The 19,851-nt window shown below is 34.7% G+C and overlaps 1 pseudogene; it reads left to right on the forward strand.

The window, feature by feature from the left end:
- The first annotated feature begins 2,057 nt into the window (after positions 1–2,057).
- LOC127736726 (uncharacterized) lies at positions 2,058–8,814 on the forward strand (annotated as a pseudogene).
- The last annotated feature ends 11,037 nt before the right edge of the window (positions 8,815–19,851 follow it).

Consider the following 19,851-nt stretch of genomic DNA (forward strand, 5'->3'; position numbering starts at 1 on the left):
CAGCTTTTTTGGAAAGCTACTACGGTCACATAAATTTTATTGATAAATCAGATAGATAAAGCGGTAGTGGTATAGCGTAGTGACGTCCACACTTACCAGTGTTGTGTAACGCACAGGTTCTGGTATAAAGTAGCTAAGTATAAATTCTGCTTTAAATGAAATCTTGATACAGCTTTTTGGGAAAGCTACTAAGGTCACAAAAATTTTATTGATAAATCAGATAGATAAAGCGGTATTGGTTTAGCGTGGTGACGTCCACACTTACCAGTGTTGTGTAACTCACAAGTTCTGGTATAGAGTAGCTTAGTAATAAATCAGCTTTAAATGAAATCTTGATACAGCTTTTTTGGAAAGCTACTACGGGCACATAATAAATATTATTGATAAATCAGATAGATAAAGCGGTATTGGTATAGCGTGATGACATCCACACTTACCACAGACTTAGATATAATTCATAAAATGTAGGTAAAATTATGTATCTATATGTACACTTACTTAGAAAAGATTGTCTACTGGGATCTCTGTAGAGGTTGGTATTGGTATTGGTGTAGCGTGGGAACATCCACACTGACCACAATATATTCCTTTATAGAGTACTTTTAGATAGATTTTAAACAAACCAGCAATCAAATCTTATTTGTAGTACTAACTTATGTAGCCAAACTGTGTTTAATAAATATCTGGGATGAATCCCGTCCTGATAAAGTTCGAAATTATAGGCTAATTTGGAAGCTATCCCTTGTCCTCTGCATGTGGTATGTTTTGGGTTAACACACAAATTTACATTAAAGTCTGGTGATGTGACTCTCAATGATCGATTTAGTTTGTTAATCTCGACGTTGAGAATGTGGATCTGGCGGAGCAAGTTATAGTCTTGTTCAATTACATCATCAGGATTGGGTACCTTTAAACATTCGTTGTATTTGTATATTGAGTAAACTGGAATATTCAAGAAGGTAACCCGGCAGGATGGAAATTTTTCAATGAAGCTTATAATGTCTCTGTACAGGTTTAGTATTAGATCTATTGTACTATTATTTGTAGATGTTAGTGATATAGAGCCACCTCGGTGTTTAGTAGTCAGGTTGCAAGTAGCTGCCCATACATACAGATGAATATCTCCAAAATTATTGAATTCGGTTTTAAAATTTTTCTTTAACCAATCAACACAATGTTGTGTGGAGGCCCCTGGTTTGCATTTAAAGACAATTTTATCATGGATTGAGTTGTCTGATTGGATGTCTCTCTCAAGCCTTGCTCATTTGCTGTCTGCTAACAAAATAGGGGTTCTTCTTTGGATACCTTGTATTGTTGGTTGCTGCCTTGCAATGTATTTTCTGAGTTTATTTGTTGTCATTAGAAAATTGCCGATTAAGTATGAGCGATATGAAGGCTTAGTATGGTAGTGAAATGTTCAAATAATTATTCAAATGTTCAATGAAAATGGCGCCAAATTTCAGCACGGACTTAGTGGGTCGCCATATTGGATTTACAAGAATCGCATAAAAAGTTCTAGTAAATTAATAAAAAGTTAATAATTTCACAGAAATAACGCACAAGCGGTGATGATAGTAAAATCTAGTTGATTATAAAAAAAGCAAAGGGTAGACAAGTCGTAGCAAACACTCACGCCACGTCGCGCAGTTGAAACACTCAAATGGACATAAAATGATTATTTACAGTTTATATAGTCTATATTACAGTTCAATGTGTGTAAGGTAACAAATAAAATGTTAAATTAAGACTTTGGGTGCGATATAACACTTAAAAAATTCAGAATTCTGTGCTGCTAAAAAATCCCTCCACCATATTGGAATCATGTGACCATTATTCGAAAAATAATGCATCCATTCAATATTGTTTGATTACCGTTTCAAATGTGATATTTGTTAGATATTTAATTTTATTTTTGGCTGATATCAAATTTAAGGTTGCTAGTCTCTTTGTTGTTTGTCGTTTTATTCTTGAATTACCATGGCTTCTTTTTTCTTCGATTTATGATTTTTGATTACCACTTTGGTACCCTCTGCCTCATTTTGACATGTTTTTAAGAAATGTATACATGTAAGTTGTGATACTCGAAAGATGTCTTGATATATTGATTGATCGGTGTTTCCATGTAATATTTAGAGTATATTTAATTATCCCCCCCGAGACTGTTTAAATCAAGATACGCATGATTAAATGTACTCTTAATGTTTTGTATCATAACCAATTAAAATGAAGACCTTTTGTTTAGAGACACAAGTCTTCGTAAACAATTCCTGTTTGACAAATTGCACGAGTTTCTTGTTCCACGTGTTTTTACGCCGGTATAAATGATTTAGTATATTTAAAACCATGGATCGGAATACCAATGAAAGTTACGAAGACCCGTTTAATGATGGCTTAAATGTTGTTATGTCTCAAATTCCCGAACCTGAACCACACATAATGGGGGCTTATTACGTTTTTGAGGCCAATTCAAACACATCCCTACAAATGACAAATGCATTTGATGACGATCTGGACATAATTCTGTCACAAGTCGCCGACCACATGGAACAGGAATATGCTTGTACCGAATCCCTGTCAAATATGACTATTTCCCAATGTGTCGCAGAATATTTGGAACCTGACGACGATTTGCCAAACTTTTTCCTGGATTTTGACGAGGAGAACAAAATGGAAGAATCTCGTAAAAAGAGATTTGGGAATCCGGCAAACAAAGATGACTTAGACAAATTAATAAACTCTCAGAAAAACTCAAATACAGAAAAAAATACGCAATGGGCTGTGGAAGCATTCATGAAATGGAGGGAACATAGAAAATGAGAATATCCTCCTTTTAAAGCATATGGATGCCAAAACCATGAACACGTGTCTTCAGCGGTTTGTTGTAGAAGTACGGAAACAAGAGGGACTTGAATATCCCCCAAAATCACTGTATTATATTATTTGAGGACTTTTAAGACATTTGAGATATGAAGAAATCCACGACAAGACTTTCTGAATGAAAATGACATTAGGTTTTCCGTTTTCCGTAAGTTACTAAACGCTAAAATGAAGGAATTAGCCTCCCAGGGACTTAGAAGTATTACGAAACAGGCCGACCCCATCACCAAAGAAGATGAAGAAAAAACGTTTGGAATTCTGGAGTGTTTGGCTGTGACAATTCTGTGGCGTTACAAAATACAGGTTTCTTTTACAACTGTAAATTGTTTGGAATGCGGGGTTATGATGAGCACAGAAATTTGGAGTGCGAACAGTTTTCTATCGGATGTGATGGTTCCGAAAGTAGATTAATCCATTTCACTGGTAGGACTAGTAAAACTTTCAGCGGAGGATTGAACCAGCTTCATGTGAAAAGTAAAGATATTTAACACTTCTGTCCAAAAACTAAAGGTGAGTTTTTTGTTTTTTAGTAACAGGACAGGAATAACCACCAATTGGTGGATTATACCTCAATTGACGTATAATCCACCAATTGACATATAATGGTATAGACCAATTGACATATAATACTTTGTTTTTCAGAGCAAATTTTTCAACCAAAATGGAGCATTGTTTTCTTAAAACCATATTATTGTATGAAAACATGTCAAACATTCATAGTTTAGTATAGTGACATAACATATTGCATTTAATCAATAATTGTATTGTAATTGTAACAGTTTCCTCCATTGTTATCTTGTCAATTCTTGATTTACCACTAATCACCTGTAAATGGACATCAATACTGTCTGCAGTCATGTGATTATGAGTACAACTCCACAGGTGAATGGAGCTCTTTGTTAATACTTGACTTTCATTATTAAAAGTCAATCATGGTCAATAGTACAGATGTTTCAACAAAAGAATTGTTGTACACATGCATTTTCAAGAGATGCAGCAGGCTTTGACAAAACTGAAACTTTCGGAGGACTCAATAATGGTCATAAAATAGGTTGTAAGTTGCAAAATGATGCTCCTATCTCATACTAGCATTTTATAACAAAAAGTTTGCATTATACGTCTATACCACTATATGTCAATTGGTGGATTATACATCAATTGAGGTATAATACACCAATTGGTGGTTATTCCTGACCTGAGTAACGTTTAAGAAGCGGGGAAACACCATTTAATACTAAAAAGTCCGATTGAATGGGGGCTATGTTTAAAAAAAATCTACTTCTTAACTTGAAAAAATAAAATGTATATAAACTAATTTGGGAGGAGGAAAATCAGATTTTTTTCTGATTTACAATATTTGTACTTTAAAGGTTGATCATAGGCTGATACAGGGGACTGGGGCCTGCCCCCACCCTTTTTTGGGGGAAAATTGGTAAATTATATAGGGAATTGCTGAAGCATGACTGGAGCGGTCCCCTCTTAGTTCGGTCAAAAATACTGTGCTCAGAGTGAAATTGTACATGTAAACACAGCCATATTTGTCCATCTGTTACGATTGACCTGTATAGTTATTATATGTCAGAAATGTGTGTTATTTTCAGATTACTGAAAGAACAACTCAATGTCCCGGTTTTTGTAATTTGTCGATTACTTGGTTATTGTTGGTAATAGAGGTGTCTGAATTTGAATACAAATAATCAAAGTATAGCCCCTATAAGTTATGATGAAACTTAATATTTGTATGATAATACGCTTAAGCTCCACTGTATGCGTCTGAAGTGTTTAAGGAACACCATTTGTAGGTGTCATTGGTATTTCACCGACTTGATTAAGCATGATATATTTGTCGCTGAACAAAAAGCAGATATATGTCAATGTTTCCATAGATCCTTATACACACAAAATATTAATTATAATGACATTTTCAGAAAAATTATCACACTATATTTTTTTCCTATTTGTTGTTGGATCCTTTTATTTTAAAACTGGAATAAATTGACTCTTATCATGGTAACTGCATGTCTCATATATTATTACATCTATTGTATGTCAAACTACTTCTGTCAGATTTCTTATGTGCGTTCATTATATATTTGATTTTCTTTCGGATTTTAAGTATAAAAAAAGACGATGTGGTATGATTGCCAATGAGACAACTCTCCACAAGTGAACAAATGACACAGAAATTAACAACTATAGGTCATCGTACGGCCGTCAACAATGAACAAAGCCAAGACCGCATAGTCAGCCATAAAAGGCCCATTAATGACAAATGTAAAACAATTCAAACGAGAAAACTAACGGCCAAATTTATGTACAAAAAATGAACAAAAAACAAATATGTATTAAACGCATCAACAAACGACAACCACTGAATAAATTGCGAGTATATAAGTTCATTTTAAAAATGGTTCATTTATAATAATTCAAAAACAATTCAAAAACTACTATAAGTAGATACTACACTGTGCCGTTGGATAAGTGATAAGGTCTGAAATTTTAAGGCTTGGCATCCGCTAGATATATTAAATCGAAGTGCATTCGAATTCTATGTTTCAGAAAGATAAAATCTTTTTTGGATTTTTGATGGGCATTTTTTATTTTCGTTTCCGCTGTTGGTGTAGAATAAATAAACACGTAAATTACATTTGAACTGTCCACTTAGTTACACCCTTTAACTCATCTTTTGTTGTGTAAATATCTATTGTCCTTTATTGTCCGTGTCAATTAAGAAATCAATACATTACACTACAGTTGTTACCTGAGAGGGACCATCTCAAAAATTGAACCCGTCCAACTGTGAAATGTTTACATGTTACCTGATATGGACCATCTCAAAGATCTAACCCGGCCAACTTTGTGAAATTTTTACACATTCTGCAGGAACAGAAAAAAAATGCCCATCAAAATTCCAAAAAGATTTTATCTTTCTGAAATACAAATTGCATTTAATTTTTATATGTCTAGTGGATGCCAGGCATTACAACTTTTTTCAACTAGACGTGTTAGTCTGTAATCTTTGAGTTGTGTTTTTGGGTGTTAACACAGGCATTCTGGTCTCTATGTTATGATGAACCTTAACGAGACCATTCAAATTTTAATAACAGAACATTTATGAGCGCGAACTTAAGAAACTTTTGAGAAGTATATGACAGTTGTATATTAAAAGACAAGTCATTAATGTACGTTTAGGCCTTCATTCATCGGGGGGGGGGGGGGGGGGGGGGGGGGGGGGTTTGGGGGTCGAAAGTTCAATGCATTAAAAATAATCTAATTAAAATTTTTATGGAAAGGCAAACTGAAAATGTTCAGAGTTTACAAAATAATACCCAAAGATATGAATTTACAAAAGCCAGTTATTCAAACGCACCTACTCTGTTGTTATGACTTGAAAGAAGGACATTTCACTTGATCCATATATTTTTTTTGTATTGTGAGTTTTAAATTATACGTTGTTTTCCTTTTCAAAGCAATTTATGGCATACAACATATACATATAAGATTTCGTTCTAAATTTTAAAACTCAAAATTAAATAAATTGATACACATCATGGAATGCATTATGTTATATAGATACAATGGATAAGCGTGGATTCTTGAAAAAGAAACCATGAGCCCGGAGGGCGAATGGTTTGTTTTTCATGAATCTACGCTTATCCATTGTATCAATAACTTAAACTATTGGGTTAATTTCTTTTCAAAATTAAAGCCTTTTCTTAATTAGAAGGTATTGTAAGTGAGTTTAAATAACCATGTTATCGTGTCCAACGATGCATTGATAAATCGCAGATCACAATTAATTGGTTAACAAAATACAAATATAACACTTCTACCTTTAAAGATCTTTATATTATCAGGCATCTGAATATTATCTGTTTTTAAAAAATAAGACATATTCCAACTTATTTCTAATAAAATTGAGAATGGAAATGGGGAATGTGTCAAAGAGACAACAACCCGACCAAAGAGCATATATAAAGTATATATAATAAGTATGTTACCGAAATTTCTAGCACTCTAGGCACATCACGATTTTCTCGCAAAGGAATTTGCGAACAAACATTTGTAAAATTATGTAGTAAAACAGATGAAATCATACTATATTTATACAACAAAAATTGACAAATAGAATGTAATCATTTTTGTTTCAAACATGTGAAATAGCCAATAATAATCCAAAAAATAAACGGTAAAACTCGCTATTATTACAAAAAAATCCACTATAACATGCAAAATTAGAAGAAAAAAAAAACAGAATTGGGACAACAGAGATAATACAGGGATTCGAACCTAAACCGACAAATCCCTATCTTTTGACTCGTTGATTTTAAGCATGCTAAACTCGCGGCTACCAACTTATACTATACGATTGCCCATTGTGTATATATAAAGGTACAACCCCTGTGTGTCCGATGTTCATTTATATATATATAAAATAGACATCTAAGTTGTAACTCATTGGTAGCCGAGAGGTTTCGTCGATGTGTTGATGTCAGTCATTCATAACAGATTTCAAGGAAGGGTTCGATTCCCAGTGAAGGCATATAAAATTACAAAAATTAAAGGTAAGTTTTTAATTTAATTCCATTAGTGAACAGAAATCAGTAAATTAGCCAATTCAAACTTAATGAAATTAGACACACAAAGGAAACAATTGCATATAGTTTGGTGAGTCCATTTCTGCGGCAGATTTAGGAAGCGTTCATTCTAGAAAAAGAATCCACGGTAAATGAATAGGCTGACGTCACCACAATGGTTTAAGTAATTATTAACTTGACAACTGGTCAAATAAATTCTTTCAATTTCTTGATGTTTCTTTTCCCCTAAAACATTTTTATTCTTCAAGTTATTAATTAATCGGGCAGTTTCTCGGCTTGCTAATAAGAGATAAAGGACTGGTAAAAAGTGATATTGGCCCGGTAATACTCATATTGGACTGGTAAACTGCATAGCCCATAGGTTACTGGTATCATTATACGTGATGCTTTTCATATCGGCAAGCTGTACGTATTGGACATATGACTAGGCCAATATGACAAACATCACGTAATAGGCGGATTGAGATTTTCAGATAAGGGGGTTCGGTTACACCCCCCCCCCCCCTTTCCCCTTCAACCCATTCGGGCCCCTCGAAATCCACCTTTGATTCCTGGGGAACTGAAGTAAATACGTTCTTTTGATGACTAGTTTAAACCAGTTGTATAAAATTTTACCAATGTAATGTGCAAAAAGGTTTTATTAACCCATTTGATTGTGCATGTTATACTTTATTAACTTTAATTTCTTGCCTTGCAGATGGATGTTGCATCGCTGAGTATTATGAAAAATATTTAGCTGCTCTTGGCAACCGTGGCCCGTTTTATCGAAGGCCCCTGGCCGGATCTTCAGTTCGTTATGGGGAACAAGCTGTCGGTATAAATAAGCTGAAAGGATTCATGAGAGAAATAACTTCGAAAGCTGGTCTACAAGGGAATTTTACAAACCACTCAGGGAAAAGAAGTTGCGCAACTCAGTTATACACCACTGGTATCCCGGAACAGGAGATTATGTCTCGAACAGGACATAGGACCGAGACGGCTGTTTGAAAATATAAAAGGTCTTCTAATGAAATTCTCCATGAAGTTTCAGACGTGTTGAATCCGCCTACGAAAAAGGAAAAACCGGGAAATGCTCTACTGGAAAATGACATGGAAGTTGATTCCCAAAATAAAGCACCAGAATTACTCACAAGGAGTCCGTTTCCAAAGCCAATGCAAGATATTTCTAACTTGCCCGACCAGAAACCGTCAGTGTTCAACAATTGCACTTTTAGTTTTTGAATCTTTTCATCAGACTGAGTCTTTACCGATTTGCAATTGTGACTTGATTGATATTATTCGTTTGAACATGTATGTGGAAAGGAATTCCAATTGTGAAATGACAATTTTGTGCACTTGTTTATTTGAGAGATTTCTATTTGTGGGAATATATGTATGAAGAATCCCTTACAATAAAATTGTAGTTTGAAATAATTTACCTTTTTTGTTACAACTTAAGGAAAAGGGGGGAAGTTATATCAAGTTTCCTAACGAATTATAATTTAGTCCTTACATTCTTGTTAATAATTCATCACTAATATGTTTTGACTATATATGCATTAATAAATAGACTAAAGGAAAAGCAAGCATCAGCCTAAGAAATTGGGTGAATTTGTGTGTTTGGGGTGCATAGATTAACAATTATTGATTTTTGTCTAATTGAAAGGTAGATCTGCTAAAAGATTATCACATTTTCATGCCTGTGACCTTAATATAGATAAAAATAAATCGTGCTTTAACAGTATTCCAATTAGAGCACGGTAGATAGAGCACAGTTGCATTGTAATAGCGTCATATAAGCTCCGCCCCACCGAAGATTATCCTCAAATAATGAACGCCTATCATCATAAGAAAATACACCTTGTTGTGATACAATGGTAATTGGCACATACTTACAACTTCTCGTCCAATCAAATTGCTTGAATTTGCCTTCTAATTTTCATAGTGCATACTTTTTCTGTGTACTAAGTAACTACGCATGAATGACCACAAGTGTAATATTTCATTGTATCGTAGTCAAGATATTAAACAAAAGTTGCTATTTTGAAATAAATGCTGTGTTCTAAATTAATCTAAATAGTTTGTAATCAGTTTTCAAATTGATTTTTAAACATCCTACTTATTAATCTTTAAATCTTAAAATGTTTTTGACGATTAAAAGTTTCTTTCATTTAAATAAAAAGTAACAAATATGGTTCTTAATACCTTGATTAGAGTACAACGCCATCTACAAATTGTAATCATTTATTTTCCAAGCAATTACTTTGTACACAAAAAAGAGTGAACCATGAAACCTTGTGAAGGGAAATTAAAGCAATTTGATCTATTTCGTCATGAATTTATTGATTATTGGTTGCTTAATGTCCAGTGACAAATATTTCATGCATGTAAACTACCCACTAGACTACCTATGGGGCAGATCCAGCTATTTTCAAAAGGGGTTCCAACCCATTGATCATCACGAAAAAGGCGTTTTCCACCACCACCCCCTCCCCCTTTTTGGATCTGCCACTGCAAACTATCTATATGTGTAAAATTTATAGTTTTAGTTTTTATGTGAAATAGAAAAATGTTTTTAAAATTGTGAAGCTTCCACTGCAATTAAATTACTGCCTGGTTTTGGTCAATTTATTTTGTCATCTTACCATGTAAAGAAGTACATGTGTCGTTAAACACCGCTTTATATCAATAAACATACTTACACCAGCAGCTACCAACTTTTCATTCTGGAGTCAAGGGCCTTTTGAAATTACATATTTTACAATGATACTAGTGAGTAGATTTACAAAACTACGTAAATGAGCTTCACCTAGTCAGCCAAAACATATCAATAGACTAATTACAGGATTACTCAAGTTGTAAATATGTGCTAAATTGGATAGTGTATGGAAAGGTATATACTATGAAATTAAGAGCTCGGGGCAAGCCCCTCGCTCTAAATTTCATAGTATATACCTTTCCATACACTATCCGACACTTGTACGACTTTGCCCCAGCAGAGCTATAGAAAAACAGTACATTAACGGGTGTTACACGGACACTTTTAAGATGATACACGGACACTTTTTAGTTGTTACACGAACACTTTTTTATGAATAGAATCACTCATGCATGATCAGTGAATTCATGGGCACTTTAAACTTCAATTAGATTTGAACTTTTAGTTTCACCGACATATTTCCTGTCTTTTTTTTTTAAATATTTACGTTGGCATCAATAACTATATTTTTTTCAAACTATTCCAGTATATAACTATTCATATCAGTACACTAACATGACTAAGGTATTAACCATTTAACTTCAAAAGGGGGTTATGGTTTTTCCTAAAAAAATTATCTGATCCCCAATTTTATGAGAAAAAAATATATTGTGGTCAAGCAGATTACAAAATAATGTTCTGATTCCTGATTTTCCGAAAACTGTATATAAAAGTGCTCATTTCGAAAAAAAAAAAAAACAACTGGGGTGATAGCGTTGAAAAACTAGATAATTTTCTTACTAAAAAAACATACCCCCCTTTTGAAGCTAAATGTATTTTGTTTTCAATATATGGACATGAATAGTATTCTGGACAATGCTGAAAGAAAAGAAATGCTGGTACCGACGTTTATATTTCAATAGAAAGGACAGGAAATATATATATAAAAATCAAATATAATCAAAAGATAAAATCCCTATCAACTCACCAATGCACGATTGATCCTATCAATAAAAAGTGTCCGTGTAATACATGTTCAAATAAGCAGGAAATCTTGAAGAAAATCATTCAACTTATGTCACCAATTTTGGCCGATAAGCTGCGATTGGATCATATTGTGACACGTGTTTAATCCTGACCAACACTATTAGAGACATATAAAAACATATAAGCATGAATTTAAAAACAAAATCCAAAATATATGCCTATATATATATATATATGTGTGTGTGTGTGTGTATTTTAAAGATGTAAACATAAGAGGCATTACAATTTTATTTGTATATTTCAGCAAGCTCACTATTTCACTGCATCTGTCTGGTGTACCTCCTTCAACTACTATTAACTAGACATAAACTATAACATGGACAGGGTTTCAAATTTTTAAAAAAAATATTGAAGAACCAGTGGTCCATAGGGTTAAAACACCAAAAGCTTAAAGATCAAGAAAAATTTCAATTAAAAAAAAGCTTTATAAATTTTGAGACCTAGTTTCAGTTTGAACATAGCGCCACTCGAAACCTTGCACAAACGATGCACATGTTTTTCTTCTACAAGACCTATATAGCCATACTCCGTGACACCCCTCATTATTTTTCTCTAGAAGCCATGGAATAGGCCGACCCCACGGTTTTTTTTTCCAAATTTTTCAAATTTCGAGCAATAATTTCAGATTTTTGAACATAGTCCCACTCAAAACCTTGCGCAAACAATGCGTCTGATTCTCCTCTACAAGACCAATATAGCCATACCCCATGAAACCCCTCATTATTTTTCTCTAGAAGCCATGGAATAGGCCGACCCCACGGTTTTTTTTCCAAATTTTTCAAATTTCGAGCCCTAGTTTCAGATTTTTGAACAAAGCGCCACTCAAAACCTTGCGCAAACGATGCGCCTGTTCCTCTTCTACAAGACCTATATAGCCATACCCCGTGACACCCCTCATTATTTTTCTCTAGAAAATCTGGAATAGGCTAACGCGTCAGTTTTTTTTCCAAATTTTTCAAATTTCGAGCCCTAGTTTCAGATTTTTGAACATAGCCCCACTCGAAACCTTGCGCAAACGATGCGCCTGTTTCTCCTCTACAAGACCTTTATAGCCATACCCCGTGACACCCCTCATTATTTTTCTCTAGAAGCCATTGAATAGGCCAACATGCCGGTTTTTTTCAAAATTTTTCGAATTTCGAGCCCTTCTTTCAGATTTTTGAACATTGCGCCACTCGAAACCTTGCGCAAACCATGCGCCTGTTTCTCCTGTATAAGACCTATATAGCCATACCCCGTGACACTCCTCATTACTTTTCTCTGGAAGCCATGGAATAGGCCAACCCCGGTTTTTTCCAAATTTTTCAAATTTCGAGCCCTAGTTTCAGATTTTTGAACATAGCGCCACTCGAAACCTTGCGCAAACGATGCGCCTGTTTCTCCTCTACAAGACCTATATAGCCAATAAATCAAAGGTAAGTAAATTTTGGCTCAAATGGTCTATATTTTTTTTTTATTACCAAAAGTTTCCTTTCTGCAAATTTGTTTGTTAGTTCAATTAAACAAGGACAACAAAGGTGCTATTTTTTTCAGGGAAGGACTACTTTTACGTTCTAAATTGAAATGGGTGCATTGGTGGTCTTACACCTACAACTAATCCGTTGACATGAATGTTACCCTGAAAAGGGGTGTGGCTTGTTTTATAAACAGATGCGGTAAATCCTATTTCATGATAGAGATGTAAATTTCTACCTTTTAAATATTTTTTTTAACGGCCGTTGCTGTCTTTTGCATTTTTTTTGGTTTTTAGATATATCGCCTTATTGTTCGCTGGCTTATTGTTGGCTAGTTATTGTTCGCTAGCTTCAGCCTGGTGTTTTTTTAATGGGCATGTATGATCCTATTAAAATGGCTGTCGTCATGATAAAACAATATACATATGGCAACTATTCAAATGAGCAAAGTACTCAAAATTTTGCCAGGTGTACATCGATCCTGTGCAGCCAAACGGAGTGTCCCACTTAGGCAAGGGTTTTACTGCCGCTCGGAAGAAGACAAGTGACCATATTCTATTCCCCAGTCACCCCTTTGGGGAGGGGGAAACAATTTACCGGGTTGATAATGTTGTGTTGTGAACCGGGACTTTAGGGTTTGTGGGGAAAACTAGCTCTTTTTGACCATGTAAACTAATTTAAAAATTAGAAAAAACCAGCTTATACATTCTTTACTGTACTCAAGTTATCAATTATTTTAACAATGTTTTCAGACATAGTTAAATATTTGAATATCTCCATAATTATGATACTTAGAATTTCACACAAATAACCGTGTTTAAAGTTTCTAAACCCGACAATTATAATCACGCCATATATATATATATATATATATACATTACAATATTTCAACCACATATAGATAAAGATAAAAATAAGAAGATATCATGTGGTATGATTGCCAATGAGACAACTCTCCACACGAGACTAAATGACACAGAAATTAAGAACAATAGGTCACCGCACGGCCCCCAACAACGAGCAAAACACATACCGCACAGCCAGCCACAAAAGGCCCAGAAACGACAAACATTAAAACAACTCAAACGAGAAAAATAACGGCCTGATCCATGTACAAACAGCGAACGAAAAACAAACACGATATACAGCAACAAACAACTGAATCACAGGCTCCCGACCCGCGACAGGCACACACAGAACGTGGCGGGGTCAAACCTGCACAACACAAGAACAAACTATAAAAACCAGCAGAAAAGGGACAAACTCACCAGACAGATAAATACAAAGCAGAAACATATCCAAAAAAAACACAGAGTGGACTTGGCAGGGCGCTCACACATCCCCAAAACAAAAAAGACACAATATAAGTTCAGATCTGAGAGTAAAAATAGCATCAAGATAACGATAAGTGTTGTTGAATTTATCAATTTAAATGCAGTTAAGATGGGTCTTTACTGAGTTTTGTCATAAACTGTGATTCATTACAGTACAAGAACAAGTCTGCTATTAAAGGGGTGCAATTTGTGCCCATAGGAATACCCACAACCTGTCGATAAACTTTATTGCCGAAACGTACATAAATATTATCAATGAGACAATTAACAGCTTCAATCATCTCATTAAACCCCCAGTAAGTATATCTACCATATTTACCTTTCTCATTAGAGAAGAAGGCTTTAAATGATTTGCAGCAAATGTATTTGCATTCAGATTTACTAAACAACCATTCAACTAAATAGGAAAGCTTTTGTTTGATAAGAGTGTGTGGAAGTGTAGTGTTAAGAGTTGAAAAGTCAAAACTGTCACAGAATCAAATGGACCAACAAAAGAACGTAATTTATCTAAAACATCCAAAGAATTTTTTACACTCCAAAAATAGTTAATTCCACTATTTTCCTATGTTTTATTACAAAAGTTAATGATAAGTTCTTTAAAAGTATGTAAGGAACTAGTTAAAAGCACTGAAAGATTAGTTGTAGAACACTTACTAGAGTCCGAGTACTAGTGAAATGATGTTTTACTGGGTTTTTTTTTTGTGTAGTTTAGGTAACCAATACATAGTAGGGACCTGCAAATGTTTATTTAAACCAAGGATTTGTGCTTACTATACAAATCGGTGTTTGATCCTATAAATCTAAATATAAATATATAAAGAGTGTTTAGTTGAATTCAAATGTTAAAATTGAGTTTTATCAATACTTACTTATGTAACTTTATATAAAGAATGTTTGCCGATTGTTTTCGGTTTAACGACTTGCTATTACATGATTACAGAAATCTAACTCAACGCTGTACAGTAACCATAAAAGGTCCGCGTCTGCATACACCCCAAAACGCATTGTGAATGGGGAAGTGTGTTGTCGTCCGACGTCCGAGGGCCCTGTATCCGTGGTGTTGGGTAATGGATCGTCACTTAATTGATCGTCTAACGACACTGGTCCTGAACAAACTTCCTGCAATCATCTACTTGAAATGTATGTCTGTGCTTCATCTACCAGTACTACATCGACGTGGTTAGCGCATGTTTTTTTTTCAATGTTGGTTTCCATTAAAATTTGAGGAAAATATAAATACGATTTTTCCTGCATGAGAAAAAAGACCCCCTTTCAACCCTTCCCCATTTGACTCTTCATGTCGTTCTTCTCCCCGTAATGTAAGCGTCAGTTTAATAATATACAAAGGGTGCAACCATTTGATTCTCGTGGGGTGAGGATTTGTATCCCGAGTCAATTTTTTTTTACCCAGAACAGAAAAAATGGGTTTTTTTTTCATGGCCAATCACAAACACAGTTAATTTTTGTCAGCATATATTAAACCAACATTCAACCAAATATTCTAAACATTCTTTTTTTCTTAAATCTTGGTGCAAACAATTTATTTTTCCTTTTTCTAAAGCCAACTTTTTTTCTCAAAAAATTCCTTCCTCCTGTGAGCTGATGGGTTAATTTCCGCTTTAAATGATTGAATTCAGTGGCAATAAAATGATGTGCTAAAATTTTTTTTGATTACCCCGACTGGAAGGAGGGGGATCAGGGGAGGATCCAGCCATTGATAAAAAGGGGGGTACCTAACCCAGGATAAAGGGGGGTGGTTCCAACTATATGTACCCATTCAAATACATTGATCGTCAAAAAAAAGGGGGGTTCCAACCCCCGGACCCCCCCCCCCCCCCCCCCCCCCCCCCCGATCCTCCACTGGGGATCCAACGTGCCCCTAGCTGTGCCCCCGTTTAATCCGCATCTGGGAACATGTTTGGAGATGGCTTTAACGGTGACGGAATAGTTGTAAATAGTAGGTCCAACTTGTTTTTCTTTCTTGTAGATTATTCATGAATTTGTGTAAGACCAGAATTTTCGGATATTTCTATGATACTTTATTATAAGTTTTATAGTAATTTAATTAATACAGTTGTCTCCCTTCTGACTTAGTTCATTTAATCTTACATGACACTTGACCTCATGACGATTTGATGATGATGATAATTCCTCAATGCGGATGTTAGTTTTTAGAAAGTTTTTTCGGTGTCAATAAAGAATTATAACAGAACAGTGTAATTTTAAACAGCACTATGAAACAGCGGACAAGATTTATTTACATAAAAGTAAGTTGTCCTTCTTCCGCGTACTGGAGCAACTTCTCAAAATCTCGTGGGATATAGATCTCACGAGGATGTCATGCATCTCTTATTCTATATGGGCCTTTTGAAACCAGTAGGTTTCATCTGTCATGACGTTCCTTGGGAGAGGTGAGTAGCTGAGCCATCCAGTACATTTGAAATAAATATAATGCATGCCCTATCCAGAGACATATATATATATACAAAATGTTTCTGCCCTATCATATATTTTTACAAAAAAATATATACCTATAGCTATCATGATTACGATATTTCATGGAGAGATAAATATATTTGACTAATGTCTTAGGGGGAAGGACAGACGGGTATTTTTTTCCCTTCTCCCATCCTCTCCTTTCTATCACACATCTTCTCCTTTCTCCCACCAGATAAATATCTCTCTATGAGAAAAATAAAAAAAAAAATAGTTTGTTTTCGCTTTTGATTAATATACTGTGCGGTCAACAGTGAATTTCATGTGACATTACTTACTACCTAAAGCCTCAATTACAAGTGTAGACACATACTCGTGTTTCCAAAGAGAGAATTTCGATAATGACTTTTGCAGGGGTGGATTCTGGTGGGCGCCAGCAGGCTCATAGGCCACTCCAAAATCTAAAATTATGTTGTGTTGTCTGGTGCATTAGTGGCAAGGTTTCGGTGCAAAGTTAGTTGGCGTGCATTTTGTAGACGGACACCAGACACAATAGTAAATTATAAATATTAATACTCAAAAAATGCAGTTTAAAGGCTGTTATTTAATGTAATTGGTCGTTTTTTTTATGTAAAATGCCACAAATGTAAATTTATATAGATACACTTTTCTAAAACAGTAATTATATTCTATAAATTTCCCGAAAATAAGACACATCTAGTCTTAGATGCATGATTTTTTTCATTAGTTGTTATTGGCTTTGAACTAGCTGTCAGTAACTGCGATTACTCTCAAATCTGTACTTGGTGTCTTTTTGTTGTGGGGATGTATAAGTACCCGTCCACGTCCACTCTGTGTTTTTTGTCAGATGTATTTCTATTTGTATCCATCTGATGAGTTAAGCCTTTTGCAACTGATTTTTGTCGAGCCTTCGACTTTAGTCGAAAAAGCGAGACATAGCGATCCTACATTCCGTCGGCGTCGTCGTCGTCGTCGTCGGCGGCGTCCACAAATATTCACTCTGTGGTTAAAGTTTTTGAAATTTTAATAACTTTCTTAAACTATCCTGGATTTCTACCAAACTTGGACAGAAGCTTGTTTATGATCATAAGATAGTATCCAGAAGTAAATTTTGTAAAAATAAAATTCCTGTTTTTCCGTATTTTACTTGTAAATGGACTTAGTTTTTCTGCCAGGAAACAATATTCACTCTGTGGTTAAAGTTTTTTAAATTTTAATAACTTTCTTAAACTATCCAGGATGTCTACCAAACTTGGACAGAAGCTTGTTTATGATCATAAGATAGTATCCAGAAGTAAATTTGTTAAAAAAAAAATTTCATTTTTTCCGTATTTTACTTATAAATGGACTTAGTTTTTCTGCCAGGAAACAATACATTCACTCTGTGGTTAAAGTTTTTTAAAATTTTAATAACTTTCTTAAACTATCCTGGATTTGTACCAAACTTGGACAGAAGCTTCTTACAATCAAAAGATAGCATCTAAAGGAATATTTTTATTGATTTTTTTCCTCATTTTTGTTGAGCCTGCGATTAACAGCAAAAGTAGGCTAGACACTGGGTTCCGCGGAACCCTTACGAATTTTTATAGTTTGTTCATATGTTGTACTGGTACACCACTGTCCCAGGTTAGGGGAGGGTTGGCGCCTTCAAACCAGTTTAACTCCGCCACATTCGAATTCTGTATGTGCCTGTCTCAAGTCAGGAGCCTGTTATTCAGTTGTCGTCATTTTTTGCTGTGTAACATATTTGTTTTTCGTTCATTATTTTGTACATAAATTAGGCCGGTAGTTTTCCCGTTTGAAATGATATACATTTGTCATTTCGGGGGTTTTATAGCTGACTATGTGGCATGGGCTTTGCTCATTGTTGAAGGCCGTACGGTGACCTAAAGTTGTTAATTTCTGTGTCATTTGGTCTCTTGTCTCATTGACAATCATACCACATCTTCTTTTTATATATCAACTTCATACTATTGATGTTCTACGTTTCAATCCTTGTGTTGTCTGGTTTTATTGCATTTAAGATTTTAATTTGGCCCAAAATCACTGATCCTATGTTTAGATGGCTGCCTTGAAATGTTTAACAGGAGTTTGTATAGAAAATATGTTCATTTCAAAAGCTAAAAAAAGGGTTATAATTCAATCACAGTGATCAAAAAAGAATAGTTGGCATTTCAAAATTAAAATGAAAAAAATCACTTTATATATTTTGTGCTTCCAAATCGCTTTTTTGGATATACAGGAACACTTGCACCAAAACATTTCAAAGCCAAGGATGTATAAATACCTAAGAACGTGGGGAGTTATATAACCAAAGCTTTCAAAGCCAAGGATGTATAAATACCTAAGAACGTGAGGAGTTATATAACCAAAGCTTTCAAAGCCAAGGATGTATAAATACCTTAGAACGTGAGGAGTTATATAACCAAAGCTGTCAAAGCCAAGGATGTATAAATACCTTAGAACGTGAGGAGTTATATAATCAAAGCTTTCAAAGCCAAGGATGTATAAATACCTAAGAACGTGGGGAGTTATATAACCATAACTTTCAAAGCCAGGGATGTATAAATACCTAAGAACGTGATGAGTTATATAATCAAAGCTTTCAAAGCCAATGATGTATAAATACCTAAGAACGTGAGGAGTTACATAACCAAAGCTTTCAAAGCCAAGGATGTATAAATACCTAAGAACGTGAGGGGTTACATAACCAAAGCTTTCAAAGCCAGGGATGTATAAATACCTAAGAACGTGAGGGGTTATATAACCAAAGCTTTCAAAGCCAAGGATGTATAAATACCTAAGAACGCGAGGAGTTATATAACCAAAGCTTTCAAAGCCAAGGATGTATAAATACCTAAGAACGTGAGGGGTTATATAACCAAAACTTTCAAAGCCAGGGATGTATAAATACCTAAGAACGTGATGAGTTATATAACCGAAGCTTTCAAAGCCAAGGATGTATAAATACCTAAGAACGTGATGAGTTATATAACCAAAGCTTTAAAGCCAAGGATGTATACATACCTAAGAACGTGATGAGTTATATAACCAAAGCTTTCAAAGCCAAGGATGTATAAATACCTAAGAACGTGATGAGTTATATAACCGAAGCTTTCAAAGCCAAGGATGTATAAATACCTAAGAACGTGGGGTGTTATATAACCAAAGCTTTCAAAGCCAGGGATGTATAAATACCTAAGAACGTGAGGGGTTATATAACCAAAGCTTTCAAAGCCAATGCTGTATGAATACCTAAGAACGTGAGGGGTTATATAACCAAAGCTTTCAAAGCCAGGGATGTATAAATACCTAAGAACGTGATGAGTTATATTACCAAAGCTTTCAAAGCCAAGGATGTATAAATACCTAAGAACACGAGGAGTTATATAACCAAAGCTTTCACA

Source organism: Mytilus californianus, unplaced genomic scaffold (assembly GCF_021869535.1).
Source record: "Mytilus californianus isolate M0D057914Y unplaced genomic scaffold, xbMytCali1.0.p SCAF_36, whole genome shotgun sequence".
Taxonomy (NCBI): Eukaryota; Metazoa; Mollusca; class Bivalvia; order Mytilida; family Mytilidae; genus Mytilus; species Mytilus californianus.